Source organism: Aethalodelphis obliquidens, unplaced genomic scaffold (genome assembly GCF_003676395.1).
Source record: "Aethalodelphis obliquidens isolate GAN/ISIS:26980383/991018 unplaced genomic scaffold, ASM367639v1 scaffold26, whole genome shotgun sequence".
Lineage (NCBI taxonomy): Eukaryota > Metazoa > Chordata > Mammalia > Artiodactyla > Delphinidae > Aethalodelphis > Aethalodelphis obliquidens.
In genome coordinates, this window is record NW_020837970.1 from 15,414,507 (window position 1) to 15,431,873 (window position 17,367).

Below are 17,367 nucleotides of genomic sequence, written 5' to 3' on the forward strand. Positions count from 1 at the left end.
CTCCACCCCTGCCCCTCCAGTCCACCAGCCCAGGGAGGGGGGATGCAGGCCCTTGGAGCAGGGAAGGGAAGAGGGCGATGTTGACAGAAGCCCCTCACTCTCTGTGCGTGTGTGTTTCTATTTGGGAACAACCTGCACACTATCTTCCCTTAGAATTTTAATTCAGTAACAGACACGAGTGGATCAGCCTTACTGTGAGAGAGAAGGTGAGCATCTACAGGGTCGGGTCTGCAGAGTTCTACGAAACTCCTGTCCCAGAGCCCCTCCCTTACAGCTGGCTGTCCCATTGCCTGGAATCCCCCCATGAGCACCGTCCTTTTGGGTTAAGCATTGCCCTTATTGCCAGAGCCCTACCTATACATGTCCCCCTGGGATTGGGATGCCGACGTGAACGGGGTTGAAGGACCGAGGAAAGGAAACAAGGGGGCAATGAAAAAGGGTGGGCTCAGCTGGGAGGAGGGAGATGGCGACACTGAAGACAAAGGTCTTGGATTTCAAGGTCACAGTGATTAAGGCAAGATTCAAAGACCAGGAAGTTTGCTTGGAGCTTGAATCCAGCCAGCAGGTGGCAGGTTATGGCCTTCTTATCAAGCCCATTTTTTTGGAGCTGGGTCCCCTTCTGTCACCTCCCACTTCACCCCAGAATGAATAACCCAACCATAGGCACGAGGACCTCGTGGCATAGCAGGCACACAGAAGAGCCAGCATCTGAAACGCCCCAAGTATCAAAAGAAGGGAGGCTCAGAAGGGGGCAGCAGGACCCTCGCTGCCCCAGGTCAGCTCTCTCCAAGGAACAGCCAGAGGAGGGCGCTCACCTCACCTTCCTCTGAGGCTGCCTGTTCTGTTCTGAATAGCTGGAAAGAGGCTGGATCGGGGTTCCTGTCCCAGCCCAGCCCCTGACCTGCTCTGTGACCTTGAGCGGCTCCCCCCTCCCTGCCCTGCCCAAGGGACAATGGCGGGGAGGGGCCTGGTGAGTCTACAATTCGAAGAGGCTGGGAGCTGAGGAGGTGGCAGAAGGAAGAGCCGGGGAACATGAAGGGAGGGAAGAAAAGGCAGGGAAGGAGGAGAAGGGGTCTGAGCCAGACCTCTGCAGCCCGGTGGTCACAGCCTAGCCCGGGCCTGGTGCTCACCAGCTCTAGACCCTCGCAGTCTCCAGGAAGTCGCCGATGAGAGAAATGGGAGCTGCGTCCCAGGCAGGGATACAGCCCGGGGCAGAGGAAGAAGGGTCTCTGCTAGACCACGGAAGCCCTGAATCCTTGCCCCGGGAGGCTGGACGCCCCTCAGCTGAAGCAGGAATGAACCCCTCCCGCTGGCTGATGCAAAGGGAAGGGATCAGGGGAGGCTGTGAAACAGGGAGCCAGGCGAGGGTGGTGGTTTAGTGGGGGGTGGGGGGAGGGGATGGGGAAGGGGTGCCTGGGGCTTCAGGATGTTCCTCTTAGCGTAGGGGGAGGGGGAGGGGAGGAGGGGGATGGGGAGAAGAGGGAGAGGAAAGGGGTCGTGCGAGGAGACCTCCCAGGAACGGATCCAGAGCTGGGATGGGAGATGAGTCACCCCCTGCCAACAGACCTAGGCACCTTGCATTATACCTCTCTTAAACCGGCACCATCCCCAGCGGGGGACCTAGGACAGAGCTGGCTGCACCCTGCTTAACAAATGACCTTCAGACTAGCTCACAGAGGAATGGCCGTTCTTAACTCCGTTGGGTTCTTTTTGTCACTAAAAGAACTGTTCACCTCTTGGGGCTGCTTGGCACTGTCCTGTGAAAGTCCCCCACCCACCCTAGGGTCTCCCACCCTAACCTGTCCCCCACCTGCCTCAGGATGCCTGACATTCACACATTTGTCCATCCTTTGGTGAAGTCATTTGTAATGATAATGAAAGTAGCTTATTTGTCTCTCTTTGCCTACTGGGAGGCAAATAGACAGTTTTCATTCAAAAAACCATTTTATGAAATATTTATCAAGCGCCTTTTCTACATCAAGTATTATCCTAGGTGCTGGGACAAAAGAGATGAACAAGATATAGCTCTTGTTCTCAAAGAGATTCCACTCTAATTTATAATTAAAATTCACATGCAATGCAGAGAGGAATGTCTGGGAGGACCTAGAGGGCTAACAGTGATTTTCTCAGGGTGATGGGATAACAGGTTAACTCTATCCTTTTTGAATATCTGCATTTTTCTACAATAAACAAATTTTTTCAATAAGAGAGGAAGGTTTGGGGTTTTTTTTTTTTTAAGATTTTAAACACACATAATAGCATAGGATTGGCTACTAACTGTTTCCCTTGGGACGAAACCTCAAGCTTATTCTGCTCAGTTCACCGGGAACTGGGGCTTTTCCTCCCGTGTCTCCATGGCCCCTCTGGACCAGAAAAGATTGCCCACGTGGGTAGTTGGATGGGGTGAGCAACTCACGTATGGCCACGTGTCACTTCTGTTGGACGCTTGACGGGAGGGAGCCTGATAGGAGACCTCTCCCCACCCCCACCCCCACCCCAGCTCCCCGCCACCACAGCTCACGTGGATTCCTGCACGAGCAAAGGTGACGACAGATTTTCACTGGGCTTTGGCTCAGCCTTCCCTGGATCCTCTTGATGGTGACTTGGGCTTCCCTGATCCCTCTAGGTCTGGTGCCACCCACTGACCTCCTCCTACCCTACCCCAGGTGTCCCCAGTCCCTAATCTTGCCTAAGGAGGAGCAGGGCGCACTGGGTCTTCACCCATCTTCTTCCCAATCTACTGTTTGTGGCATAAAATCCGTGACCTGCTTCCTCTGGCATTGAGCCCTTTCTCCTCTTCAAATCAAAACCCTAGGCTGTCAAAACTCTTTATTGTCTCAGCCATGAATTTTTGAAAATATGTTTGGAAACTCAGAAGCTGAGTATTGATTGTTTTTTATATATTCCTGCTATCAGAATCCTAGTTTTCCCTCGGGCGGTGAATATCTCTGGCTGGGATGGGGAGAAGGTACGTCAGGCACTACAATATCAACAACTGTTGTTTACCAAATCCATCCGTTCACCCACCTCCCACCCCACCAACATGCATGTATGCGTGCATGCACACACACGCACACACACGCGCGCGCGCGCACACACGCGCGCACACACACACATCCCACCCCAACATGCATGTATGCGTGCATGCACACACGTACACACACACACCTGGATCATTAAAATGGCCAGAGATTAAGATAATATAGAACTGGAGAAAATTAATTAATGACATGGAACTGGAGAACATAGTTCTTTTGCTAATTTTCAGTTAACATTTGCTGGACAATGACATTACATTAGGTGCCAGTGATATAAAACCGATGGAGATACACAAATTGCTGGCCTTGGGTTTATTGAGAGATGTAGATATGTGAATGAGTAATTACAGTTCAGTGAAGTAAATGAAACAAGAGGCAAGGGGGCAGGGCACAACCTTTGAAAGAATGACATAGCCCAAGGACATGACATAAACTGATTAGAAACAAATGGATCCAAGATGGTGGACAAGTCAACTTTTTCCACTAGACCTTGAACCTCAGTATATGCTCACAGCAGCAAGCTAAATGACACACCCACAGGCGCCACGACAGTTCCAAGGCTGACCATAAGGATCAAAAAGTGGGCGGTGGGGCTTCCCTGGTGGTGCAGTGGTTGAGAGTCCGCCTGCCGATGCAGGGGACATGGGTTCGTGCCCCGGTCCGGGAGGATCCCACATGCCGTGGAAAGGCTGGGCCCGTGAGCCATGGCCGCTGAGCCTGCGCGTCCGGAGCCTGTGCTCCGCAACGGGAGAGGCCACAACAGTGAGAGGCCCGCGTACGCAAAAAAGAAGAAAAAAAAAAAAAAAAAGTGGGCGGTGGCCCAATTCCTGGAAATCCCCGCCCCTTCCTGAAATAACTGGAATACTCCTCCCACTCATTAGCCTATGAAATTACCCACTCCTATAAAAACTGACAACCCCATACCCTGGTGCCTTTCTCACCCTCTGAGATGGCCCACACTCTGTCTGTGGAGTGTGTTTCTCTCTAAATAAATCCACTTCTTACCTACCACTTTGTCTCTCACTGAATTCTTTCTGCGATGAGACGTCAACAACCTGACCTTCATTAAGTCCTGAAACCAGGTGTGTGATCTCAATTGGAAGACTGTGGGTTTTGGCCGGTTTCAAGTCCCAGCTGCATGGGTTTGAGTCCCAATCAGGGTTTTGGCTGGGTTTGAGTCCCGGCCGTGTGGGTTCAAGTCCCAATCTGAGGTGCACGGTTTCAGCTGGTGACCACAAAGGGACAGTGGTAAGGTAAGAAAATGTTGAGAGTTAGGTCTTGGTCCTAAAGAGGCCAGTAGGATGCCACGAGCCAGGCATACAGGGGAAGATGTTCTGCCGACGTCTGCTCATTTTTGACCAGTGGGTCAACCCCGTATAACTTATGGACATCCAACAGCAGGTCCAAGACAGAATTGTTCATCTCTATACTCTTCTCCTTGACTCTGAGGTTTTTCTTCTATATTCTTGTATTCTTGTTCATTCCTGCTCTATTTCTTTCTTTCTTCTGTTAAACCCAGAAGACCTGTGTGACCACCAAGGTGTACTTTTTATTGCTTTCACTCCCCTCCCTCTGACCCTTACAAGTGCTGACCCTTTATTCCCAACTTATAGGTAGAACAACTCCCACTCATCGTCAACACAACTGGGGACGTCTTCTGTGCCATTTCTTTGCGACTTTTTGGACACTAACACCTGGTTGGGAGACTACCTTGGAAGGGATATCATCTAAAATTGTAAGTACAAATCTTGACTAAATTGCACGGTGGATTTTGACTTAAGAGTGGAGTTTTGGATAGCTCAGGAGTTAAAGACATCACCTCAGGCTTGTCTGAAATGGGTCAGGCTGCAACAATCCCAACCAACACCCCTCTGGGCCATATACTCCAGGATTAGGAAAGATACGGACAACAGGAATTAAAAGGAAAAAACTTAGTAGGTTAGGTAATCAGGTTTGGCCACAATATGAGTTAGGACATTTAAAATGGAGTGAAGTACCTTATGTTCAAATTTTCATGGCCTTGTATCTAGTCAATGAAACCCAAAAGGAACTTAAGGTGTATGTAGCTCGGGAGGGATAACTCTAGGAAGGACACAGAGGACATTTTAACTGACTCACCCTACAGGTCCATGGATCCCTCCTCCCCCGAGGTACAGACCCTTTTGCCTGTGCATTTCATAGCCTAGTCTGCCCCAGACATCAGGCACAAAATTCAGAAAGCAATTGCTGGTCCTCAGACTCCAATGAATGACTTGTTCCAATTGGCCTATTTGGTTTTCAGTAATAGAGATATGGCCCAAAAGGCTGAATGCACCCAAGAGAAATATGCAAAAGGCCCAAATGATTGCAGTGGCTTTGTCCACTCGGAGACCACTAAAGGGGAAGCTGGCTTTTCTGGGCCAATCTGGCCCTGGCAGACCACAAGGCCCACGGGTACCCATACAAGGCCAGTGTGTGCCGTGTGGACAAAAGGGGCACTGGAGGGAAGATGATGATTGATGTGCCCTTTACAAAAACAGCCAGGGCATTGGAAGCGGGAATGCCCCAGATGCCAGAGAGCGACAGGGACCCCTCAGCCCTTGATGGTTTTGAAATCAGAAAACTAAAGGAACCCACGGCCGGCCGAAAGCGGCTCTGCCTAGAGATACATCTGCATAACTAACTCTTGGGTGGTCGTTGATGTCGCGAGCCATTTCATAGAATTTCTTACAGACACTGGTGCAACCTTCTCGGTCTTAACCCAAAGGACTGGAAACCTTAGCAGCCATAAGGAATACGTAATGGGGTCGTCAGGGAAGAGACAGGGGCACACTTTCCTGGAACTCCTTTTGTGCAAGATCGACGGCCAGCTGTTTTTACATTCCTTCCTGTTTGTGCCTGACTGTCCCATCCCTTTAATGGGAAGAGATTTATTAACTGAATGAGGGGTCACTCTGTTTCTCGAGGGGCAAGGGAACCACCCTCATCACCAAATGGTTCTGACAAAAAGCAAAACGGAACAGATAAAATCTGAAGCTAAAATAAAAGCCTTAGTAAACCCTGGAATATGGAATATCGAGGTTCCGGGCTTGGCCAACTGTATCCAGCCAGTGATTATTAAGTAAAAAGCGTTATATAGTATCTAAATATAAGGTACAAATTTCTTAAACCTAGGGAAGATCCTCAGAAATGTTTGCAAGTAGATTACCAAAACAGCAGGCCGCCGGTCTGCCTAAACTGACCATAGCTGATATTCAGAGCCCGATAGGAATTTTGGAAGAGGCCTTCTCCCCTAAGCTAAATGAGGAAAAGTAAAACTTTCCAACATAGGTGAATGGGTCTGTCAGTCCTTCAATATCATTGAAGAAGAAAACAAAACTGTCTTTGTTTCACAAATGTTGTCTTTAGGGGATCAGAGGTGTGGCTCCAAACTAATACAAAGTCCACCGATCCTTTTACCACCCCCCAAACCTTCCCTATTTATCTTAAGAGGCTAGTAAGGAAAACAAAGTCATCCTAGGAGGAACTTGCCTGTACCTTTGAGATACAAATGTCCTATCTGGTCTTCTCAAGAACGCTTATCTCTGCTATCGTTTTAAATAAACGAATGTTTAAAAAGTAATTTAGAGGGCTTCCCTGGTGGCGCAGTGGTTGAGAGTCCGCCTGCCGATGCAGGGGACACGGGTTCGTGCCCCGGTCCGGGAAGATCCCACATGCCGCAGAGCGGCTGGGCCCATGAGCCATGGCCGCTGAGCCTGCGCGTCCGGAGCCTGTGCTCCGCAACGGGAGAGGCCACAGCAGGGAGAGGCCCGCGTACCGCAAAGAAAAAAAAAAAAAAGAAAAGAAAAAGTAATTTAGAACTTTACTTGTCAAGGATAAATAGAAATCTTAAGTGTCTTTTCTGTAAACGCTAGTAAAAAGGGTTTAGCCATCTAGGTAGGTGACCTTGATTTGTTTCATCTGCTAGAAGCCCGATTTGAATCCAACCCCTTGTAACTGATGGCTTTTATATTGTACCTGACTCAGGGCTGAAATTTTGAAATGGGAACTGTGAGGCCTCTGTGTTTGTGTGTTCATATGTACCTATACGTGTGTTGTAGGTGTATGATATTGCCAAAAATGGATTAGTAAAAGAACTCTACTTAATTGGCTTAAAAAAAATTAAGTGCTTATATAAATACTCAGAAATAGAAAATAATCTGGCCAGAATGAATTTCAGGTTCATGTCATCTGGAAAATATTCAGTACTAAACTGCTGTCTGGTATTGAAGGTGGCTTAAGCCTGTTGGTTTTATTAACATAGACATGTAAGAGTCATCGATGTTAAGCGTAATACTTCTAATAAATCTAAGTTTATTAGAGGTCAAATAAGACCTTATTCTATGTTACAAATTTGTCAACAAGAAAGGTAACTCAATGTGAAAAAAACTTTTTTAAAAACGTATTTGTTTATTTTGGCCTGCATTGGGTCTTCGTTGCTGCGCGGGCTCTCTCTAGTTGCGGTGAGCGGAGGCTACTGTTCATTGTGGTGCACGGGCTTCTCATTACGGTGGCTTCTCTTGTTGCCGAGCACGGGCTCTAGGTGTGTGGGCTTCAGTAGTTGTGGCGCACGGGCTCTAGTGCACAGGCTCAGTAGTTGTGGCGCACGGGCTTAGCTGCTCCGCGGCCTGTGGGAGCTGCTCCGCGGCTCGAACCCGTTTCCCCTGCGTTGGCAGGTGGATTCTCAAACACTGAGCCACCAGGGAAGCCCGAAAACAACTTCTAAGAAGAGTAAGATATGTATTTTTAGTAAAAGAAGGTGTGAAGAATGAAAACTACTGAAAAGAGTTATACATGATCAGGATTTTCTAAGATTGGATTAAATTTAGTTGGGTAAATGGATTTTGTTGGGAGTGGGCTGGGACAAGACTGGATTTGGTTTCTCCCTCCAAAGTTTTCTTGAAATGCTGCTTTTAATAACAGATAGTATGAGTTTTTTGCCTTTAAGTGATCTGTATTTGTTTTTGAGATCTTTTGTAACTTTAGTTAAGTATTGTCTCACAGCGACCTATGATCTTATTTGACCAAGTGTTTTAAAACTTTTTGACAAACTTCCCAAATGTCAAATTTTAATTAAGCTTGTTTTGATTTCCAGCTAACTTTGGGGTACTTTAGAGGACCCCTAGGTATCTTAGAAGAGAAATATTTAACTAGGGTTACTTGGTATGTTAAATGTAATCATTCGTATTTCTGCTTATTGTAACCAAGTTTCTTTATCGATTACATTGTAATCAGATGTTTAACCATGGCTTTTAAGTCTTTTGTCATTTATAGATATTTTTGTACTCTGATGCTGTTACAAAAAGTGCTTCATCATCAGGGAGATTCATAGAAAGTCTATGGAAGCAGTTACAACAGTTCCACACCAAGATGATGGCTATGCGAGGATTCCAAGCCCATACTGACTTAAAACAAGGAACTGTCCTGCCCCAGGAGCCCCCTAGATCTGGCATCCAGAGATGTTTACTCCCTGACAGGCAGGGTCGATGCCCCTACTCAGCCTTGAAGTAGTTACACAAGACGGACCATCACCCTTCTGCTTCCCATAAGAATATGGGAGTAAAATCTGAGGGGGGAATGAAATAGGCGGCAAGAGGGCAGGGCACAACCTTTGAAAGAATGACATAGCCCAAGGACATGACATAAACTGATTAGAACCAAATGGGTCCAAGATGGCGGACAAGTCAACTTTTTCCACTAGACCTTGAGCTTCACTATATGCTCACATCAGCAAGCTAAATGACACACCCACAGGCGCCATGACAGTTCCAAGGCTGACCAGAAGGATCAAAAAGTGGGCGGTGGCCCAATTCCTGGACATCCCCGCCCCTTCCTAAAATAGCTGGAATACTCCTCCCACTCATTAGCCTATGAAATTACCCACCCCTATAAAAACTGACAACCCCATACCCTGGCGCCTTTCTCACCCTCTGAGATGGCCCACGCTCTGTCTGTGGAGTGTGTTTCTCTCTAAATAAATCCACTTCTTACCTACCACTTTGTCTCTCACTGAATTCTTTCTGCGATGAGACGTCAACAACCTGACCTTCACTAAGTCCTGAAACCAGGTGTGTGATCTCAGTTGGAAGACTGTGGGTTTTGGCCGGTTTCAAGTCCCAGCTGCATGGGTTTGAGTCCCAACCTGAGGTGCACAGTTTCATAAGTAGTATGTAGGAGCAATCAAAACACCACTTCATGGTGATAGGTAGTCTGAGTTTTATTTCTTATTTATTGAGATATAATTGACGTATAAGATTGTGTAAGTTTAAGGTGCACAAGGAGTTGATTTGATACATTTGTGGATGGCAGTATGATTACCACCATAGTGTTAGCTAACATTTCTATTACTTCACATAATTACCATTTCTTTTTTGTGGCGAGAACGTTTAAGATCTACTCTTTTAGCAGTTTTCAAGTATACGATACTATATTTTTGACTATAATTACTAGGCAGTGCATTACCTTCCCATCTTCTAGTTACAAGTTTGTACCCTTTGACCAGCATCTCCCCAAACCCGTGGTCCCCCCCGTTCTCTGGTAATCACCATTCTTCTCTCTGTTTCTATGAGTTTGGCTTTTTTTGATTCCACGTACAAGTGATATACAATATTTGCCTTCGTCTGGCTTATCTCACCGAGCACAATGCGCTCAAGGTCCATCCACGTTGTCGCAAATGGCAGGATTTCCTTCTTTCTAGTAATCCGAGTTCTTAAAGTGAAAGTAGTTTTCCACCAGAGAAGAGAGAGAGGCCTTCCAGTCGGGGGACAGCGTGTGCGAATTCACAGAGGAAGGAAACAGCTGACTCTGACGCAGGTGAGTGACGGGGGTGGGGGTGGGGGGCGGGCGGGGGGAGCCCAAAGGGCCTGGACTTGCTGAAGGAGAAAGCTAGTGAGCAGACAGTCTGCAAAGGGCCTTTTCCTCAGGCAATTTTCTGGAACGCACTATGGAAAGCCCCAGGAGGTTTTTATACATCAGACTGATCAGATGAAATTTGCATTTGAGAGAAATCAATGGGGAGAATGCAAAAGAGAGACACTTAGGGCAAGAGGCTGGTGAGGATCTTCTGGGAGTACCCAGGTGAGATATGAAGGGAACTGACCTCGAAGCTCAGGAGCAGTGGGGGAGGGTGTGTGTGTGTGTGTGTGTGTGTGTGTGTGTGTGGAGGCTGCAGTGTATGATAAAGTATTACACTGCGTTGCAGAGAGATCAGGGGAATGATTATTCTTAGTGGGTCATGAAGTCAATTTAATGCGCTCCAACCAGCATTTTTTGGTAGAAAAGAATTAAGTAGAATAGGAAAGATATATTAGTGTGTATCATATGAAATAAGAGTAACTGTGCGTGAAACTTTGTTCAGTGCTATACATGCAGGTGTTGCTCTGTGTGTGGGGGAGAGGGGGAGCTGTGTACAGAGATGCAGGAAAAATACATGTTTTTCACTGTGGGTGGCAACCAAACAAGTTTGGAAGCCACTGATCCGAGAACGCACTAATGGTGCAAAGCAGAGAGTAATTGCCAACGGGATTCCCAGAAGAGAAGGATTGAATCCACGTGTGGCTGTCAGGGATGGATTCCCAGAGAATTTTGGGAGTGGGAAGTGGGCCTTGAAGGAGGATAGTGTGTGGATGGGAGAGAAGTGGGGAAAGCATCCACGCCAGGGAGAAGGGGGTAATCTGGCTGGATTCCTCCTTAGCCTCAGCCTTTCCTAACAGCCTCAAGACAGTTATCTTGAGGAGGCTAACATTTCAGTCTCAGCACAGAAAAGCATCTGCTGACAGAGTATCTTTTCCTCCAGCACTTATGTAAAACCCATCTGTCAAATAACCCACGTCTCTTTTGACCTTCTACACAGGGGCACTAAGTTCATTCTCAAAACAGCTTACTTGACTAACAAACAAGGGATGTTTTCAATTTTCATGAAAACTCTCAAGGGAAGGAGAATTGAATGAGCTGAGATCTGGGTTCAAGGTCTAGCCTAGAAGCTCATTCATCCAGTCACTTGTCATTTCTAAACCCTGTTTTTGCCCATCGTAAAATGGGCTGATCAGAACGACCCAGCCTTTCTCCCAAACTTGTGAGCATCAAATCAGATGACATAAGGGGTGCAAACCTAAATTACCAGGGATGCAGACAGGTTACTTTTCCCATTTGCCAAAAGACCCAACTAATGTCAGATCCTCTGAAAAATAAACACAATCTGGCAACCTTGTCATTGTTGTAGTGGATACAAGACGCTATTGTTTTATCAGCTGGCACCAGAGTTCCTTTTTAGGGAAGGAAGTGTCTTTGTTTAGGAAAATACCTTGACAGGCCCCTTGGGGATAGAAGGTGAGGCCCTAAGGACCTGGGTGGGGAGGAAACAACAAAGATAGCTAAATACTCAATGGCTCTGCCTAAGAATTGAACAAGAATTTGGTGGGAATTCCCAGGCGGACCAATGGTTAGGATTGCACGCTTCCACTGCAGGGGGCTGGGGTTCAATCCCTGGTCGGGGAACTAATATCCCACATGCCACACCGTGCGGCCAAAATAAAAAGAAGAATTTGGGGATGAGGAAGAACAAAGGAGAGACGAAAAAGGAAAACTAAGCAATCTGGTCAGATACTAATGCCGTATTCTGTGAAAAATTGGGGAAGATTTTTAAGAACAGAGAGATCTCTGGACTGCAATTCTGCAAACCAGTCCTCTCTCCAGGGTAACCTATTCTCCAAATCTCCAATAAATGTCTATTACAAAGCTGCCTTTGTGGGAGCAGGGCTAGTGGGCAGCAAAGAGTACAGGCTGTGTTCAACTTTGGGGGCAATTCTGGGATAGAGATAAAGGCGTGTCCACAAGACAACAAAGAAAGAAGTTTAGAGTCAGGTGACACTGAAAAACACAGGTCCAGGGAATTCACAGAAATCTTGGAGAAGGCCTGGGTTTTCCCTACCTTGTGAGATGGGGTTCAAACCAATCCCATGTACAGTTGAGGTGTTAGGGTTACTCCAGTAGGTATATGAAACCATTGACCATCCAACTCAATTATCACAATAAACATTTTTCCAGGCTTCTCTCTGGCTGAAGTCAGTATTATGTGGCCATTACTAATTGAACTTAAGTCATAATTTAAGAATCAACCACACAAGAGAGACCACACCAGCTTTTTTCTTCTCTTTTTCTGACTGCATCCTGACCAATATACACTCCGGGCAGTACTAATCTAATGCAGATAGGTAATCCCTTTCTGAGCATCATCTGTTACAGCTGCATCCTATTTAAAGCATTTCATCATCATCTCATTGAATACCAGGTCTTCAAAATAACTTTATGGGGCAGGGAAAGCCTGGGTTATCAACTCCACGTTAACAATAAGGAAACTGAGGCCCAAAGAATCAAAAAAAAAGAAGAAAGAAAAAATTACATTTGTATTAGGTATGTGCGATCATCTCAGATTTTAAGGAATGTTGGAGTCATAGATATAAATGCATGAAAAGTCAAACAACAACATTAAAGAAGTACGAATAAATGTAAAAATAAATGTTGTAAGGGAGAGCACAATTAATTTCCGGAAGAATGATAGAGATCACAAGGCATCCAACATCAAAGTCAGGCCAGCTCAACCCTCTCGTGACCCCACCCACTTCTTTCCATCTTGTTGGCCTCCCAAAGCCACTCATTGTCTCCACCAGGATTACCATAATATCTTCCTTACTAGTCTCTCTGACTCTAGGTTTGTCCCTATAATCAGTTCTCCAAAAGGCATCTTTATAACATGCAAATCTCACCCTATCACTCCCCTACTTAAACCCTTAGGGGCACCCCACTGCACTAAATTAGAAATTGTTTAACCTCATCTATACACAAATCTTTCTTGATCTGGTCCTCTTATCTCTCAGGCCTCAGCTCTTGCCATTTGCTGCCTGAAACTCTGCTCCTTATAGACTGCTATATAATTAAATAAATATTTGGTCTCTGCTTTTCCCTGGCACAGAGCTCCTGAAATCCTTGGGATTTCCTGAGTGATAGGAGTGTCTTTTGTTATTCATAAGGAATCCCTTTCTATCCTAAGTTTATGCTAAAGAAGTGATTTAGGGCAGGGCCCCTAGATAGCCTCCAGATGGGGCTGGTTACCAGAAGGACCAGGTGATTAAAGTGTGAGAATTTCCCGCTGGGAGTTGGTAAGGAAACGCTGGAGGTTGAGGTCTATAAAAACCCTTGAAGAGCAAGCGAGAGAGAGAGTAGTTTGGAGTTGGTGAGCACGTTCACATGCTGGGAGGATGGTGCACCCCAGTTTCACAGAGAGAAGTTCCTCTGCTCCGGACCCTTCCTGATCTCTCCCTGTGTACTTCTTTATTATCAGCTGGTAAGTGTAAGTAAAGTGACTTCCTGAGTTTGGTGAGCTGATCTAGCAAATCATCAACCCCAAGGAGGGGGTCCAGGGAGCCCCTTATTTATAGACAGTAGGTCAGAGGTTTGGGTGGCCTGAGACTTAAAACTGGTATCTGAAGTGGAGGTCGTGTTGTGGGACTGAGCTGTAGGGTCTGCACTAACTCTGGGTGGTTAGTTTCAGAATGAATTGAATTGTTGAACACCCAACTGGTGTTGGAGAATAGTTTGTTGTCCAAAAATGTGTCAGGTGGATACTTTTTGTTTTGCTTTTGTTACTGAACTGAAGTTCATGTGCCCAACACACAGTGAGGCCAAACAAACTGAAACGTCAGAGTTTGGAGCAGAGAACGATTTATTGTAGGGCCAAGCAAAGAGACCAGGAGATTTCCACTCAAAAAGCCCAAACTGGGGCTTGCCTGGTGGCGCAGTGGTTGAGAGTCCGCTTGCCAATGCAGGGGAAACGGGTTCGTACTCCGGTCCGGGAAGATCCCACATGCCGCGGAGCGGCTGGGCCCGTGAGCCATGGCCGCTGAGCCTGCGCGTCCGGAGCCTGTGCTCCGCAACGGGAGAGGCCGCAACAATGAGAGGCCCGCGTACCGTTAAAAAAAAAAAAAAAAGTCAAAAATTAAATTATTGGGGCTTCCCTGGTGACGCAGTGGTTGGGAGTCCGCCTGCCGATGCAGGGGACACAGGTTCGTGCCCCGGTCCGGGAAGATCCCACATGCCGCAGAGCGGCTGGGCCCGTGAGCCATGGCCGCTGAGCGTGCGCGTCCGGAGCCTGTGCTCCGCAACGGGAGAGGCCACAGCAGTGAGAGGCCCGCGTACCGCAAAAAAAAAAAAAAAGCCCAAACTCCCTGATGGTTTTTAGGGAGAAGTTTTTATAGGCAAAATTTGAGGTGAGGGCTGCAGGATGTGTGACTTGCTTCTGATTGGTTGTTGGTGAGGTAACAGGGTGGTGTTCCAGGAATCTTGTGCCCAGCCTGAAGTTATTACCCTCCACCTGGTGGGGGGCCTGCAAAAGAACTCAAAGATATTGTTACGTATATTCCTTTTGGAGAAACCGGGACCCTGCCCCATTGCTACACTATTGTTTCTTGGCTGACCCTCCCTTGTTTCTACATTCTCTTACTTCCCCGATTAGTAATTGTTTGAATCTGCTCTTTGGAACGTAGGGAAGGTCCAGGAGGCTGAATGAAACCTATTTCCTACAAACCAGAAACAGGGAGCACAGAAAGGATTTATACCCAGGAGGGACCCCACAGGGTGCTGCTTGGTTTCACTTTGTTCTCCTGATTTCATGAACTATTTTTCCAGGCACTCTTGCCTCCTGGCCTTTGTATGCCATGTCCCTTCTGCTTGCATCACTTTTTTTTAAAAATATTGATTTACTTATTTATTTACTTAGGCTGTGCAGCATCTTTAGTCACGGCACGTGGACTTCTTAGTCGCAGCATGAATGAGGGATCTAGTTCCCTGACCAGGGATCAAACCCAGGCCCCCTGCTTTGGGACAGTGGAGCCTTACCCACTGGACCACCAGGGAAGTCTCTGCTTGCATCACTCTTGCCCACTCTCCTGGTCTAGCTAATTTCACCTTATCCTTCAGGACTTGACTTTGATATCCCCTCCAAGAGGTTCTTCTTATCATTAGAATAGGTTAGAACCTACACCCTGCTATTTCATAGCATCCTCGATATCCCCATCCTAATGCTTATCACACTTCACTGTTGTTACTTGTATAATTGTCTTCTCCAAGAGTGAAGGCAGCTGTCAGCTCATTGATGGGTGGACCGGATGGTCTGTCTTGCTTGCCTTCATTTCCAGCACCCAGCATAGCGCCTAGTGTGTTATAAATACTTAAGTGTATTGAGTTCAGAATGAATGAATGCATGGCGTAGGTACTTGGAGGGGAAAAAAAATTGAGGTGGTCAGGAGAGAGGTAGACTAGGACTTGAATGACAAGTGGAGAAGCTTCCATAGTCACCCAGTACATCAGTGACAAACCATGGCTCCTTGCCTCCCCATGGAGTGCCTGCAGAATGGAGGAAAGAGGATGAACTATGAGAGAAGAGCAGGCTCTAGTGCTGCCTCTGTGCCTCACCGAGTGACTTTGAGAGTGTCATTTACCCTCTCAGAGCCTGAGTTTCAGAGCCTGAGTTTCCTTATCTGTAAAATGGGGCCCCTACAGCCTACCGGTGGGTTTCTGTGAGGTTCGAGGAGGTCCAGAATGTGTAAGTCCCCAGCACAAAATGTACCTGACCGAACGCATGTGAATTTGTTTTCACACAGCCTCCCCATCCAAGATTTCCCAAGCCACTGGCTAAAAGCCAGCCTGGGAAAAGCCAGCATCTTTAACCCCAGCTCCCTGGCCCTAAGCAAACCCACTCTGCCCAGTCTGATCAACAACAGGAGATGGGCCATCTGCTCTGTCCACCCCAGAAACAGCAGACAGTACCCAGAGGCTTCCTCACACCAAGCTTTAGGAGTACCACCAAGCCAGAGCCACTGACTTTAAGGGATTTACCTCCCACAAGGCGGCAGTGTCTTTTCCCCTATTAATTTGAGTAAAGAACTTTTTTTAAACTAAATTCTCAGGAATTTTAACCCTCTCTTTAATCTTCTTTGTTAGACAAAAGGGCCCCCCCCAAATCCTCCGAGAAACAGAATTTATTAGGTGCCTGCAATGTCAGGGTTGTGCCGTATACCCACTCTGCAAGATTCCAAACTAATTAGGGGTGTGGTAGACCAAGCCATGCTCCCCCAGAGATAACCATGCCATTATCCCTGAAACCTATGAATATGTTTTGTTACATGGTAAGCAACTTTTCAGATATAATCAAAGTTTTGCATCTTATGGTGATTATAGGGAGATATCCTGTATTACCTGGGTGGGGCCGATCCAGTCACGTGAGCCCTTAAAGGTAGAGCACTTTATCTTGCTGGAATCAGAGATGAGGAAGAAGAGGAAGCTGGAGACTCAAAGCATGAGAGGGCAACCGATTATTGCTGGAGGGGTGGAGGCAGCACATGGAAAGCACGAGAAGAAATAAGGCAGCATGTAGAAGCAAAGACCAGCCCCCGGCTGACAGCAAGGAAACAGGGACCTCAGTCCTACAACCACAACAAAAACAGAATTCTATCAGCAACCTGAAGGAGTGTGGAAGTGGATTCTCCCCCAGAGCCTTCAGACAAGAGCCCAGTCCTGACACTTTAATTTCAGCCTTATGAAAACCATAAGCAGAGAACTCAACCAAGCCTGCCTGGACTTCTGACCTACAGAAATGTGAGATAATAAGTGTGCTGTTTTAAGCCACTACATTTGTGGTGATTTGTTACCATAGCAACAGAAAACTAATACAGGGAGACAGGGCTTATGTCTTCGGGTCCTTCAACCTAGAGCTTAGCCTTAAGCTGCCACAGCTGTGAATTCCTGTGCATCTGAGCATGTCTGGAAAGTTGGAGGTTGTGGGTAGGCCATAGACAGGAAGATTGAAGCGGGGAGAATCATTTTCCATAAAGGTCAGGTCAGAGAGCCTCTCTCAGGAGAGATACCCAACCCACAGACTTGGTACAGGGACCCAGTTCTGAGAGCAGGGAACAAAAAAAGAGCCCCACCACACATGGAGGGTATTTAGAGCAGATGGGAGGAGGATGAGAGATCCTCCCTGTGGAAATTCTGGTCAGTGACCTTTGGCCCACAGAAGGACAAATGGGAGAAAGGCAACCTACTGAGTTAAGGGCCTGGTGGACTAATTGGGAAGTACCTATGAGACCCACCTGGATATTCCCTAAGCTGGTTGAGAGAGATTGGAGAGCCTCTGGGATTCCTGCAATTCTGTGGGTAGAGATTGGGTCATAGAAACATTGTTTTATTCATGTTATTTATGATGCAGTTATACTTGCTCCCTCCAAGCTGGTGTGGCCTAGAGAAACAGAGTGCCCCA

General features: G+C 47.0%; 1 long non-coding RNA gene across 1 annotated transcript in view; it reads left to right on the forward strand.

Annotated features, from left to right (window-relative positions):
* The first annotated feature begins 4,072 nt into the window (after positions 1-4,072).
* LOC113629183 (uncharacterized) overlaps positions 4,073-17,367 on the forward strand; it is a 66,659-nt gene continuing 53,364 nt past the window's right edge. Inside the window, exons 1-3 of the long non-coding RNA XR_003436421.1 lie at positions 4,073-4,120; positions 4,652-4,773; positions 9,754-9,869. This is a non-coding gene — a long non-coding RNA (uncharacterized LOC113629183). The remainder of the gene's footprint in view (positions 4,121-4,651; positions 4,774-9,753; positions 9,870-17,367) is intronic.